Here is a 12,252-nt window from a genome sequence, read left to right as displayed (position 1 = left end):
ACTAGCTTTGAACATAACGGAGAAAAGGCCTTGCGAGCCCTAGTCAGTTCCACGGAGTAGTCCTGAAAAATGAACAATTTATTGCCTTCCCACTGAAGATCTTTGACACGTCGGGATGCCGACCAAAACGCCATTTTGTGTAGGTAGTTTAAACATTTAAATAGCGTGACACGTGGTCTCGGTTTCGAGGGAGTCGGTGCAGGGCCCACCCTGTGTGCCCGTTCAATCACCAAGTCCCGGCATTCCTGAGCAATTCCCAACAAATCAGGCAGCGTGTTTCTGACAAAATGAGCAATCGCCGGCCCTTTAATGGACTCAGGTAAACCGACCAGACGTATATTATTACGTCTCGAGCGATTTTCGATATCGTCTAGCTTGTTCCATATCTGGTAGTTATCAGATGTTAATGCTTTAACACTGTGACGCATGTCAGCAACTTCATGTAGTGTAGCCCCCAGCTGATTCTCAGCCTGTGTCACCCTATGTGTAAGGGCTTTCAATTGGGAGGAAATGTCTGTTACAGCCTGGGAGAGGAGCGGTGCCATGGTGGACCGTATTGCTTCCACCACATCCCCATAGGTAACAGGGGAGTCAGGAGAGCGGCATACCTTATGAGGTGAGTCTGACAGCTCAGCGGCCGTCTTTTTAGAAGCAGGGGCTGCAGCGTCCGTGCCTCGCTCCGGCGCCATATTCCCCTCAGAGCGGCGTTTCTCCTGACGTGGCGCGGGCTGTCCCGGCTGAGCTCCGGATGTCACAAAGCGGTCCATCGGGTAGCACCCGGATCGCAGTAGAAAGCTGGTGGTTTTGGAGGCTGTAAACAGCCGTTAGAAGGTATCGTTCGCGGGCGGGAAGCGGAGCTCCGGTGTTAGCCTGTTAGCCCATGCGAACCCGGAACCGGAAGTCTAATTAGTGGTGTTTAATGTGTTGGTGATATAGGTACAGACAGTATTTAGACAAGGCCAGGGGTAGGTTCATATATGTGAAATTGTGATAATGACTAGCTCATGTAGGCTTTTAATATATAGTTTTTTATTTACAGTACCTGATATTCCCAGATGGTCTCCCTAGTCTGGTACTGATCAGGCCCGACACTGCTTCGCTTCCAAGATCGGGCGAGATTGGGCATTTCCAGTGTGGTTTGACTGTAATAATTACTTACCATACATGTGTCATATCTCAAATAGAGTGGATAGGGTTGGGTGGGAAGGGGGTGGGAGGTCGGTGTGGGGGGGGGGGGGGGAATGGGAAGGGTGGAGGGCTGGGGCGGGGGGGGGGTGTAGTGTGTAAGTGGGGGGTGGAGGCAATGAATGTGGAATGGGAACCGGCGGAGGAAGTTATAAAGGAGGTGATTGGGGTAACTGAATCGTGATTAAATAAATAAGGAACAGAGGGTTGGAGTCCAACCGTAATGATGGCACCAGAGGGTTCACAGGAACGGAGCAATTTCGTAATAGTCATTGAACCCCTTAGGATGGAGTGTCTGCAGTTTGAAGATCCAAAACATTTCTCTGCGTGAAAGTTTATTTGCCAAGTCTCCTCCTCTTTCTCCCAACTTTACTAGTTCAATTGCCTTAAAAGTTAAGGCCTCCGGGTTGGAGTTGTGTGCCACCTTGAAATGTTTGGATACAGCGTGATTCTCCATTTGATTTTTTATGTTGCGGATGTGTTCCTGAATCCTTATTTTCAATGGTCTCTTTGTCTTTCCCACGTATTGTTTTCCACACTCGCATTCCAAGAGATAGATAACTGATTGGGTATTACAGTTAATAAAGTCTTTGATTTTGTACACTTCTTTTTTCTCCATGTCTGTGAATGTCTTCCTCACTGGATGTAGGTACCTGCAGATGTTGCATCGGCCGCATTTGAAGGATCCAGTGCATTTTGGCAATCGTGCACTTTCTTCTGGTTCCTTACGTAGCATGCTTGGTGCTAGAACATCCTTAAGGTTCTTAGATTTTCTGAAGATTATCTCGGGGCGGGGAGGCAGAAATTCTTTGAGGACCGGGTCCATTAATAGGATGCCCCAGTGTTTACTAAGTGAATCTCTAATGGATTTCTCATGGCGACTGTAAGTTGTAATAAACGAAACGGAATCTTTTTTCTTATCCTTAGGCTTGTATTCTAGTAATGTTGATCTCTCCAGGGCCTTTGCTTTAATAGCTGCTTCTTCCAAGATATTGATAGGATATTCTTTATCCTCAAATCTACTTTTGTACTTCTCAATTTGTGTTTTTCTCATTCTTCCTGGTTACTGCAGTTTCTTTTTATTCTGTTAAATTGGGAGAAGGGGATGTTATTTTTCCATTTCTTTAGATGATTACTTTTGTAGTGAAGGTAACTATTTGTATCAACCGGCTTGATGAAGTTCTTGGTTTCAATTCTTCCATCCTTCCCTTCTAAAATCAGATCCAGAAATTCAATGGATTCTTTACTGATTTTTGATGTGAAGATAAGATTTAGCTCATTCTTACTCAGGAAGTCGACAAATTTATAAAACCTTTCTTCTGAGCCGTCCCAGATGATTAAAATGTCATCTATGTAGCGACGGTAAAAAATCAGATGGTTCTTAAAATCATGATTGCCATAGATAAAATTCTTCTCCCAACTGCCCATAAAAAGATTAGCGAAACTCGGTGCAAAAATCGTCCCCATAGCGGTCCCGCATCGCTGCAGATAAAAGTGATCTAAAAATTTAAAATAGTTGTGTTGCAGAATAAAAAACATAACATCGCAGATAAAATCTTTGTGAGTCGTTGTTAATGAGGTATCAGTTTCCATGAAGTCTCTGCATGCAGTTACTCCTTTTTCGTGGTTAATGCAGGTGTAAAGCGACTGAACATCTATTGTTGCCCACCTGAACGTGTTTTTCCATTCAAGATCTTTTAAGGAGTTCAACACAGCGGTAGTATCCTTCAGGTATGATGGTAGTTCTTTTACATAAGGTTTGAGGAAAACATCTACATATTCCGATAAATTGGATGTAAGTGAATCAATACCCGCCACAATAGGTCTTCCGGGCGGGTTTTCCAAGTTTTTGTGAATTTTGGGCAAGAAGTAAAAGATAGGGGTAATGGGGTCTGATTTCATCAGGTATTGGAACTCTTCCTTAGTGATGACGTCTGTACGTAGACCGCGCACCAAAAGTATTCTTAATTCATCAACAAAAATATTTTTGGGATCACTAGATAATTTGGTGTATGATGCCTCATCTTCAAGTAGTCTCTGTGCCTCGTTGATGTATTTCTTGCGGTCCATAATGACCAGACCCCCCCCTTTGTCAGCTTGTTTTATCACGATTTCTTGATTCTTCTGTAGTTTCTTCAGAGCTTCTTTTTCTCGGTTAGTGATGTTCCTCTCTTTAATTGTGTTCAAGTTGGTATCACATAGATCCTTTTTTACCATCTCATAGAAGATATTCACATTACTTCCTTTTGATTCTAACGGATAAAATTTTGAGGTTGGTTTTAGACCTGACTTCGATTGATTTTCATAGTTACTGATAACAGCATCCTCTTTCCTCAAGAAATGTCTTTTTAATGTCAGTTTTCTAACGAATTTATTCAGATCGATGAACGTTTCAAATTTGTTGAGACCCCCTGTGGGTGCGAAAGTAAGGCCTTTGTTGAGTAAGGATATTTCCGGTTGCGACAGTGTGTGTTGTGAGAGATTAAAGATTCCTTTTTCCTTTGTGTCCATCAGTTCAATGTTCTTTTCTTGTTTTCTCTCCCTCCTACCGCCCCGTCTTCCTCTTCTTCTGTGTATCTTCTTTTGAGAGGTGATGCGAGGCGTATGTCTTCCTTCAGGGAGTTTCTTGGGGCTTCTTTTGGTCTTGTTCCTGTTCTTTGGGCCAAAAAAGTCTGGTCACTGTTGGAGTTTATTCTTTGTAGTGTAGTGAATCTGTTCTGCATCCTTAGAGTAGGAGATGGTGTGTTTACTTCTTGGTTTCGTGATGGTTTCCCTTTAACTGGTACTGTTTTCCAATACTGTCTGTCTGTTCGATTGGATTGTTGATTGACGGTTCCGAACCTGCTCCAATGTTTTACTTTTCCCTGTTCATAGTCTGTTTTGTCCCTGAGAAACTTTTTCTCCTTGTTCTTTGTGACCTCTTCTTCAACGCGTTCCATTTTCCTATTAAGAACCTTTTCATTAATTTTGTAGTCCTCTTTATCTTTAAAAGGTTCAAGTTCTCTTTCTTTACACTTGATATTCTTCTCCAATTCTAGGAGGGAGTTCTTCTTTTCCTCAATCAAAAGTTTCATTAGGTCAATGGAACAATTGTGCAATGTTTTATCCCATTTTTCTAAAAAGACTGCATCAAGGTTGCCGAATGTGGGTTGCTTTAGGAGTCTAAGCCCCCTGGGTATTCTGTTCACCGTAATATAATGTTCTAGACCTTTGATATCCCACCATGTTTTCACTTCTTTGGTAAGGAGTCTTTCAATACCCCAAAAAAGATCATCCAAATCACATGGTGGGGAGGTTTCATTAGATTGTTCTTTTTCATTAAATATTTTTTGGCACCAATTTTGTCGTTTGGTTGCCCGGTCTGAGTTTCTCCACATTTCTAGATAATATTGTAATACACCAGGCCGCAATAAAAAGTTACCAGAAGTAAAACGGATATGGAGGAGTTATTGCGCCACTTGTGTTTGACAATTATTAAGAATAGAGAATAATATATATAAAAAATATATATAAAAAAAGGTGTGAAGTTAAAAATAGACACTCCCTAGAAATTCAAAAAGGGTGTCAGCTGGCCCCCAGACAGGGATGGTAATTCCCTGCGATGTACACGGATTTAAAAGAAATGGGGGGGAGGGGGATATAGCGACCAACGGTGTCTTTAAAAACTCACAGAAAAGGTATAAAATATAAAAGCAATTTATTCACATAAAAATAAAGTTTGCACATAAAAAGTTTTTTCACATAAAAATATCTTAATAACAGGTCTCTTTAAAAAATGGGATAAAAACAATTTACACAATTCTGAGTATAATACCAGTTAAAAAGTAGATAAGAAGATTATAACTTAACTTGGTATAGGTCACTGCCAGGTTGCCCAACGCGTTTCGTCATACAGACTTCATCAAGGGGTGTTTAGCAGAGTGGGACCATGCTTCTATTTATACCAGTGGTAATCTGGTGGTAATTATGACATCACTTCCTGTTTGCACAAGGTGTTTGCAATATAGACTGTGATCTGACAATTTGCAATCTAATATACTATGAACAGATGCTAAATAACATTGCAGTGTGTGGTATATACTTTAGAAATAGTTTTGGAGCAAGAAAGGTGTAGAATTAGCCGTTTTCTGCGGCGCTGGCGGCTTCTCCGCCACACTTCCGGTATTCGGACGTCGCGTCACTTCCGCCCCACTTCCGGAGACGCGACCGCGCATGCGTCCGTGGTTTCAGCAGCATCAGTTCTTTCTAGAGGCCAACATTATTTATATAAGGAACACCATCGGCGGCCATCTTTGTGTGGTTTATTCATATAGTTATTTCATGCGGCGGCCATGTTTGCGGAGGTCAAAATCAGGGATATTCTCATAACCAAGAACTTCATCAAGCCGGTTGATACAAATAGTTACCTTCACTACAAAAGTAATCATCTAAAGAAATGGAAAAATAACATCCCCTTCTCCCAATTTAACAGAATAAAAAGAAACTGCAGTAACCAGGAAGAATGCGAAACACAAATTGAGAAGTACAAAAGTAGATTTGAGGATAAAGAATATCCTATCAATATCTTGGAAGAAGCAGCTATTAAAGCAAAGGCCCTGGAGAGATCAACATTACTAGAATACAAGCCTAAGGATAAGAAAAAAGATTCCGTTTCGTTTATTACAACTTACAGTCGCCATGAGAAATCCATTAGAGATTCACTTAGTAAACACTGGGGCATCCTATTAATGGACCCGGTCCTCAAAGAATTTCTGCCTCCCCGCCCCGAGATAATCTTCAGAAAATCTAAGAACCTTAAGGATGTTCTAGCACCAAGCATGCTACGTAAGGAACCAGAAGAAAGTGCACGATTGCCAAAATGCACTGGATCCTTCAAATGCGGCCGATGCAACATCTGCAGGTACCTACATCCAGTGAGGAAGACATTCACAGACATGGAGAAAAAAGAAGTGTACAAAATCAAAGACTTTATTAACTGTAATACCCAATCAGTTATCTATCTCTTGGAATGCGAGTGTGGAAAACAATACGTGGGAAAGACAAAGAGACCATTGAAAATAAGGATTCAGGAACACATCCGCAACATAAAAAATCAAATGGAGAACACGCTGTATCCAAACATTTCAAGGTGGCACACAACTCCAACCCGGAGGCCTTAACTTTTAAGGCAATTGAACTAGTAAAGTTGGGAGAAAGAGGAGGAGACTTGGCAAATAAACTTTCACGCAGAGAAATGTTTTGGATCTTCAAACTGCAGACACTCCATCCTAAGGGGTTCAATGACTATTACGAAATTGCTCCGTTCCTGTGAACCCTCTGGTGCCATCATTACGGTTGGACTCCAACCCTCTGTTCCTTATTTATTTAATCACGATTCAGTTACCCCAATCACCTCCTTTATAACTTCCTCCGCCGGTTCCCATTCCACATTCATTGCCTCCACCCCCCACTTACACACTACACCCCCCCCCCCCGCCCCAGCCCTCCACCCTTCCCATCCCCCCCCCCCACCGACCTCCCACCCCCTTCCCACCCAACCCTATCCACTCTATTTGAGATATGACACATGTATGGTAAGTAATTATTACAGTCAAACCACACTGGAAATGCCCAATCTCGCCCGATCTTGGAAGCGAAGCAGTGTCGGGCCTGATCAGTACCAGACTAGGGAGACCATCTGGGAATATCAGGTACTGTAAATAAAAAACTATATATTAAAAGCCTACATGAGCTAGTCATTATCACAATTTCACATATATGAACCTACCCCTGGCCTTGTCTAAATACTGTCTGTACCTATATCACCAACACATTAAACACCACTAATTAACCATATTATCTGTCTCAATATTAGTATTTTATATATTTATACTATTTATATATTTTATAATTATAAATCTGCATGTTATTATTGATGAAACACTTCACGTATTTATATCATAAAACCACTCTAGGAATTGTTACTATGGTGATTACATTGTTTTATAATCACTTATCGATTAAATCTTTTTCTTTATTTACATGGTTCACGGAGGATCATTATGAGAATATCCCTGATTTTGACCTCCGCAAACATGGCCGCCGCATGAAATAACTATATGAATAAACCACACAAAGATGGCCGCCGATGGTGTTCCTTATATAAATAATGTTGGCCTCTAGAAAGAACTGATGCTGCTGAAACCACGGACGCATGCGCGGTCGCGTCTCCGGAAGTGGGGCGGAAGTGACGCGACGTCCGAATACCGGAAGTGTGGCGGAGAAGCCGCCAGCGCCGCAGAAAACGGCTAATTCTACACCTTTCTTGCTCCAAAACTATTTCTAAAGTATATACCACACACTGCAATGTTATTTAGCATCTGTTCATAGTATATTAGATTGCAAATTGTCAGATCACAGTCTATATTGCAAACACCTTGTGCAAACAGGAAGTGATGTCATAATTACCACTAGATTACCACTGGTATAAATAGAAGCATGGTCCCACTCTGCTAAACACCCCTTGATGAAGTCTGTATGACGAAACGCGTTGGGCAACCTGGCAGTGACCTATACCAAGTTAAGTTATAATCTTATCTACTTTTTAACTGGTATTATACTCAGAATTGTGTAAATTGTTTTTATCCCATTTTTTAAAGAGACCTGTTATTAAGATATTTTTATGTGAAAAAACTTTTTATGTGCAAACTTTATTTTTATGTGAATAAATTGCTTTTATATTTTATACCTTTTCTGTGAGTTTTTAAAGACACCGTTGGTCGCTATATCCCCCTCCCCCCCATTTCTTTTAAATCCGTGTACATCGCAGGGAATTACCATCCCTGTCTGGGGGCCAGCTGACACCCTTTTTGAATTTCTAGGGAGTGTCTATTTTTAACTTCACACCTTTTTTTATATATATTTTTTATATATATTATTCTCTATTCTTAATAATTGTCAAACACAAGTGGCGCAATAACTCCTCCATATCCGTTTTACTTCTGGTAACTTTTTATTGCGGCCTGGTGTATTACAATATTATCTAGAAATGTGGAGAAACTCAGACCGGGCAACCAAACGACAAAATTGGTGCCAAAAAATATTTAATGAAAAAGAACAATCTAATGAAACCTCCCCACCATGTGATTTGGATGATCTTTTTTGGGGTATTGAAAGACTCCTCACCAAAGAAGTGAAAACATGGTGGGATATCAAAGGTCTAGAACATTATATTACGGTGAACAGAATACCCAGGGGGCTTAGACTCCTAAAGCAACCCACATTCGGCAACCTTGATGCAGTCTTTTTAGAAAAATGGGATAAAACATTGCACAATTGTTCCATTGACCTAATGAAACTTTTGATTGAGGAAAAGAAGAACTCCCTCCTAGAATTGGAGAAGAATATCAAGTGTAAAGAAACAGAACTTGAACCTTTTAAAGATAAAGAGGACTACAAAATTAATGAAAAGGTTCTTAAAAGGAAAATGGAACGCGTTGAAGAAGAGGTCACAAAGAACAAGGAGAAAAAGTTTCTCAGGGACAAAACAGACTATGAACAGGGAAAAGTAAAACATTGGAGCAGGTTCGGAACCGTCAATCAACAATCCAATCGAACAGACAGACAGTATTGGAAAACAGTACCAGTTAAAGGGAAACCATCACGAAACCAAGAAGTAAACACACCATCTCCTACTCTAAGGATGCAGAACAGATTCACTACACTACAAAGAATAAACTCCAACAGTGACCAGACTTTTTTGGCCCAAAGAAGAGGAACAAGACCAAAAGAAGCCCCAAGAAACTCCCTGAAGGAAGACATACGCCTCGCATCACCTCTCAAAAGAAGATACACAGAAGAAGAGAAAGACGGGGCGGTAGGAGGGAGAGAAAACAAGAAAAGAACATTGAACTGATGGACACAAAGGAAAAAGGAATCTTTAATCTCTCACAACACACACTGTCGCAACCGGAAATATCCTTACTCAACAAAGGCCTTACTTTCGCACCCACAGGGGGTCTCAACAAATTTGAAACGTTCATCGATCTGAATAAATTCGTTAGAAAACTGACATTAAAAAGACATTTCTTGAGGAAAGAGGATGCTGTTATCAGTAACTATGAAAATCAATCGAAGTCAGGTCTAAAACCAACCTCAAAATTTTATCCGTTAGAATCAAAAGGAAGTAATGTGAATATCTTCTATGAGATGGTAAAAAAGGATCTATGTGATACCAACTTGAACACAATTAAAGAGAGGAACATCACTAACCGAGAAAAAGAAGCTCTGAAGAAACTACAGAAGAATCAAGAAATCGTGATAAAACAAGCTGACAAAGGGGGGGGTCTGGTCATTATGGACCGCAAGAAATACATCAACGAGGCACAGAGACTACTTGAAGATGAGGCATCATACACCAAATTATCTAGTGTTCCCAAAAATATTTTTGTTGATGAATTAAGAATACTTTTGGTGCGCGGTCTACGTACAGACGTCATCACTAAGGAAGAGTTCCAATACCTGATGAAATCAGACCCCATTACCCCTATCTTTTACTTCTTGCCCAAAATTCACAAAAACTTGGAAAACCCGCCCGGAAGACCTATTGTGGCGGGTATTGATTCACTTACATCCAATTTATCGGAATATGTAGATGTTTTCCTCAAACCTTATGTAAAAGAACTACCATCATACCTGAAGGATACTACCGCTGTGTTGAACTCCTTAAAAGATCTTGAATGGAAAAACACGTTCAGGTGGGCAACAATAGATGTTCAGTCGCTTTACACCTGCATTAACCACGAAAAAGGAGTAACTGCATGCAGAGACTTCATGGAAACTGATACCTCATTAACAACGACTCACAAAGATTTTATCTGCGATGTTATGTTTTTTATTCTGCAACACAACTATTTTAAATTTTTAGATCACTTTTATCTGCAGCGATGCGGGACCGCTATGGGGACGATTTTTGCACCGAGTTTCGCTAATCTTTTTATGGGCAGTTGGGAGAAGAATTTTATCTATGGCAATCATGATTTTAAGAACCATCTGATTTTTTACCGTCGCTACATAGATGACATTTTAATCATCTGGGACGGCTCAGAAGAAAGGTTTTATAAATTTGTCGACTTCCTGAGTAAGAATGAGCTCAATCTTATCTTCACATCAAAAATCAGTAAAGAATCCATTGAATTTCTGGATCTGATTTTAGAAGGGAAGGATGGAAGAATTGAAACCAAGAACTTCATCAAGCCGGTTGATACAAATAGTTACCTTCAGTACAAAAGTAATCATCTAAAGAAATGGAAAAATAACATCCCCTTCTCCCAATTTAACAGAATAAAAAGAAACTGCAGTAACCAGGAAGAATGCGAAACACAAATTGAGAAGTACAAAAGTAGATTTGAGGATAAAGAATATCCTATCAATATCTTGGAAGAAGCAGCTATTAAAGCAAAGGCCCTGGAGAGATCAACATTACTAGAATACAAGCCTAAGGATAAGAAAAAAGATTCCGTTTCGTTTATTACAACTTACAGTCGCCATGAGAAATCCATTAGAGATTCACTTAGTAAACACTGGGGCATCCTATTAATGGACCCGGTCCTCAAAGAATTTCTGCCTCCCCGCCCCGAGATAATCTTCAGAAAATCTAAGAACCTTAAGGATGTTCTAGCACCAAGCATGCTACGTAAGGAACCAGAAGAAAGTGCACGATTGCCAAAATGCACTGGATCCTTCAAATGCGGCCGATGCAACATCTGCAGGTACCTACATCCAGTGAGGAAGACATTCACAGACATGGAGAAAAAAGAAGTGTACAAAATCAAAGACTTTATTAACTGTAATACCCAATCAGTTATCTATCTCTTGGAATGCGAGTGTGGAAAACAATACGTGGGAAAGACAAAGAGACCATTGAAAATAAGGATTCAGGAACACATCCGCAACATAAAAAATCAAATGGAGAATCACGCTGTATCCAAACATTTCAAGGTGGCACACAACTCCAACCCGGAGGCCTTAACTTTTAAGGCAATTGAACTAGTAAAGTTGGGAGAAAGAGGAGGAGACTTGGCAAATAAACTTTCACGCAGAGAAATGTTTTGGATCTTCAAACTGCAGACACTCCATCCTAAGGGGTTCAATGACTATTACGAAATTGCTCCGTTCCTGTGAACCCTCTGGTGCCATCATTACGGTTGGACTCCAACCCTCTGTTCCTTATTTATTTAATCACGATTCAGTTACCCCAATCACCTCCTTTATAACTTCCTCCGCCGGTTCCCATTCGACATTCATTGCCTCCACCCCCCACTTACACACTACACCCCCCCCCCCGCCCCAGCCCTCCACCCTTCCCATCCCCCCCCCCCCCCACCGACCTCCCACCCCCTTCCCACCCAACCCTATCCACTCTATTTGAGATATGACACATGTATGGTAAGTAATTATTACAGTCAAACCACACTGGAAATGCCCAATCTCGCCCGATCTTGGAAGCGAAGCAGTGTCGGGCCTGATCAGTACCAGACTAGGGAGACCATCTGGGAATATCAGGTACTGTAAATAAAAAACTATATATTAAAAGCCTACATGAGCTAGTCATTATCACAATTTCACATATATGAACCTACCCCTGGCCTTGTCTAAATACTGTCTGTACCTATATCACCAACACATTAAACACCACTAATTAACCATATTATCTGTCTCAATATTAGTATTTTATATATTTATACTATTTATATATTTTATAATTATAAATCTGCACGTTATTATTGATGAAACACTTCACGTATTTATATCATAAAACCACTCTAGGAATTGTTACTATGGTGATTACATTGTTTTATAATCACTTATCGATTAAATCTTTTTCTTTATTTACATGGTTCACGGAGGATCATTATGAGAATATCCCTGATTTTGACCTCCGCAAACATGGCCGCCGCATGAAATAACTATATGAATAAACCACACAAAGATGGCCGCCGATGGTGTTCCTTATATAAATAATGTTGGCCTCTAGAAAGAACTGATGCTGCTGAAACCACGGACGCATGCGCGGTCGCGTCTCCGGAA

The 12,252-nt window shown here is 40.6% G+C and overlaps 3 pseudogenes; 2 read left to right on the top strand and 1 right to left on the bottom strand.

The window, feature by feature from the left end:
- Nucleotides 1–1,030: 1,030 nt before the first annotated feature.
- Nucleotides 1,031–1,150, bottom strand: LOC134929889 (5S ribosomal RNA; annotated as a pseudogene).
- Nucleotides 1,151–6,767: 5,617 nt separating this feature from the next.
- Nucleotides 6,768–6,887, top strand: LOC134929887 (5S ribosomal RNA; annotated as a pseudogene).
- A 4,732-nt stretch (nt 6,888–11,619) lies between these two features.
- Nucleotides 11,620–11,739, top strand: LOC134929886 (5S ribosomal RNA; annotated as a pseudogene).
- Nucleotides 11,740–12,252: the final 513 nt, after the last annotated feature.

The sequence above is a fragment of the Pseudophryne corroboree genome, chromosome 5 (assembly GCF_028390025.1).
Source record: "Pseudophryne corroboree isolate aPseCor3 chromosome 5, aPseCor3.hap2, whole genome shotgun sequence".
Taxonomy (NCBI): domain Eukaryota; kingdom Metazoa; phylum Chordata; class Amphibia; order Anura; family Myobatrachidae; genus Pseudophryne; species Pseudophryne corroboree.
Note: the sequence above shows the minus strand (reverse complement) of the source record. Positions and strands in the feature narration are given on the sequence as shown.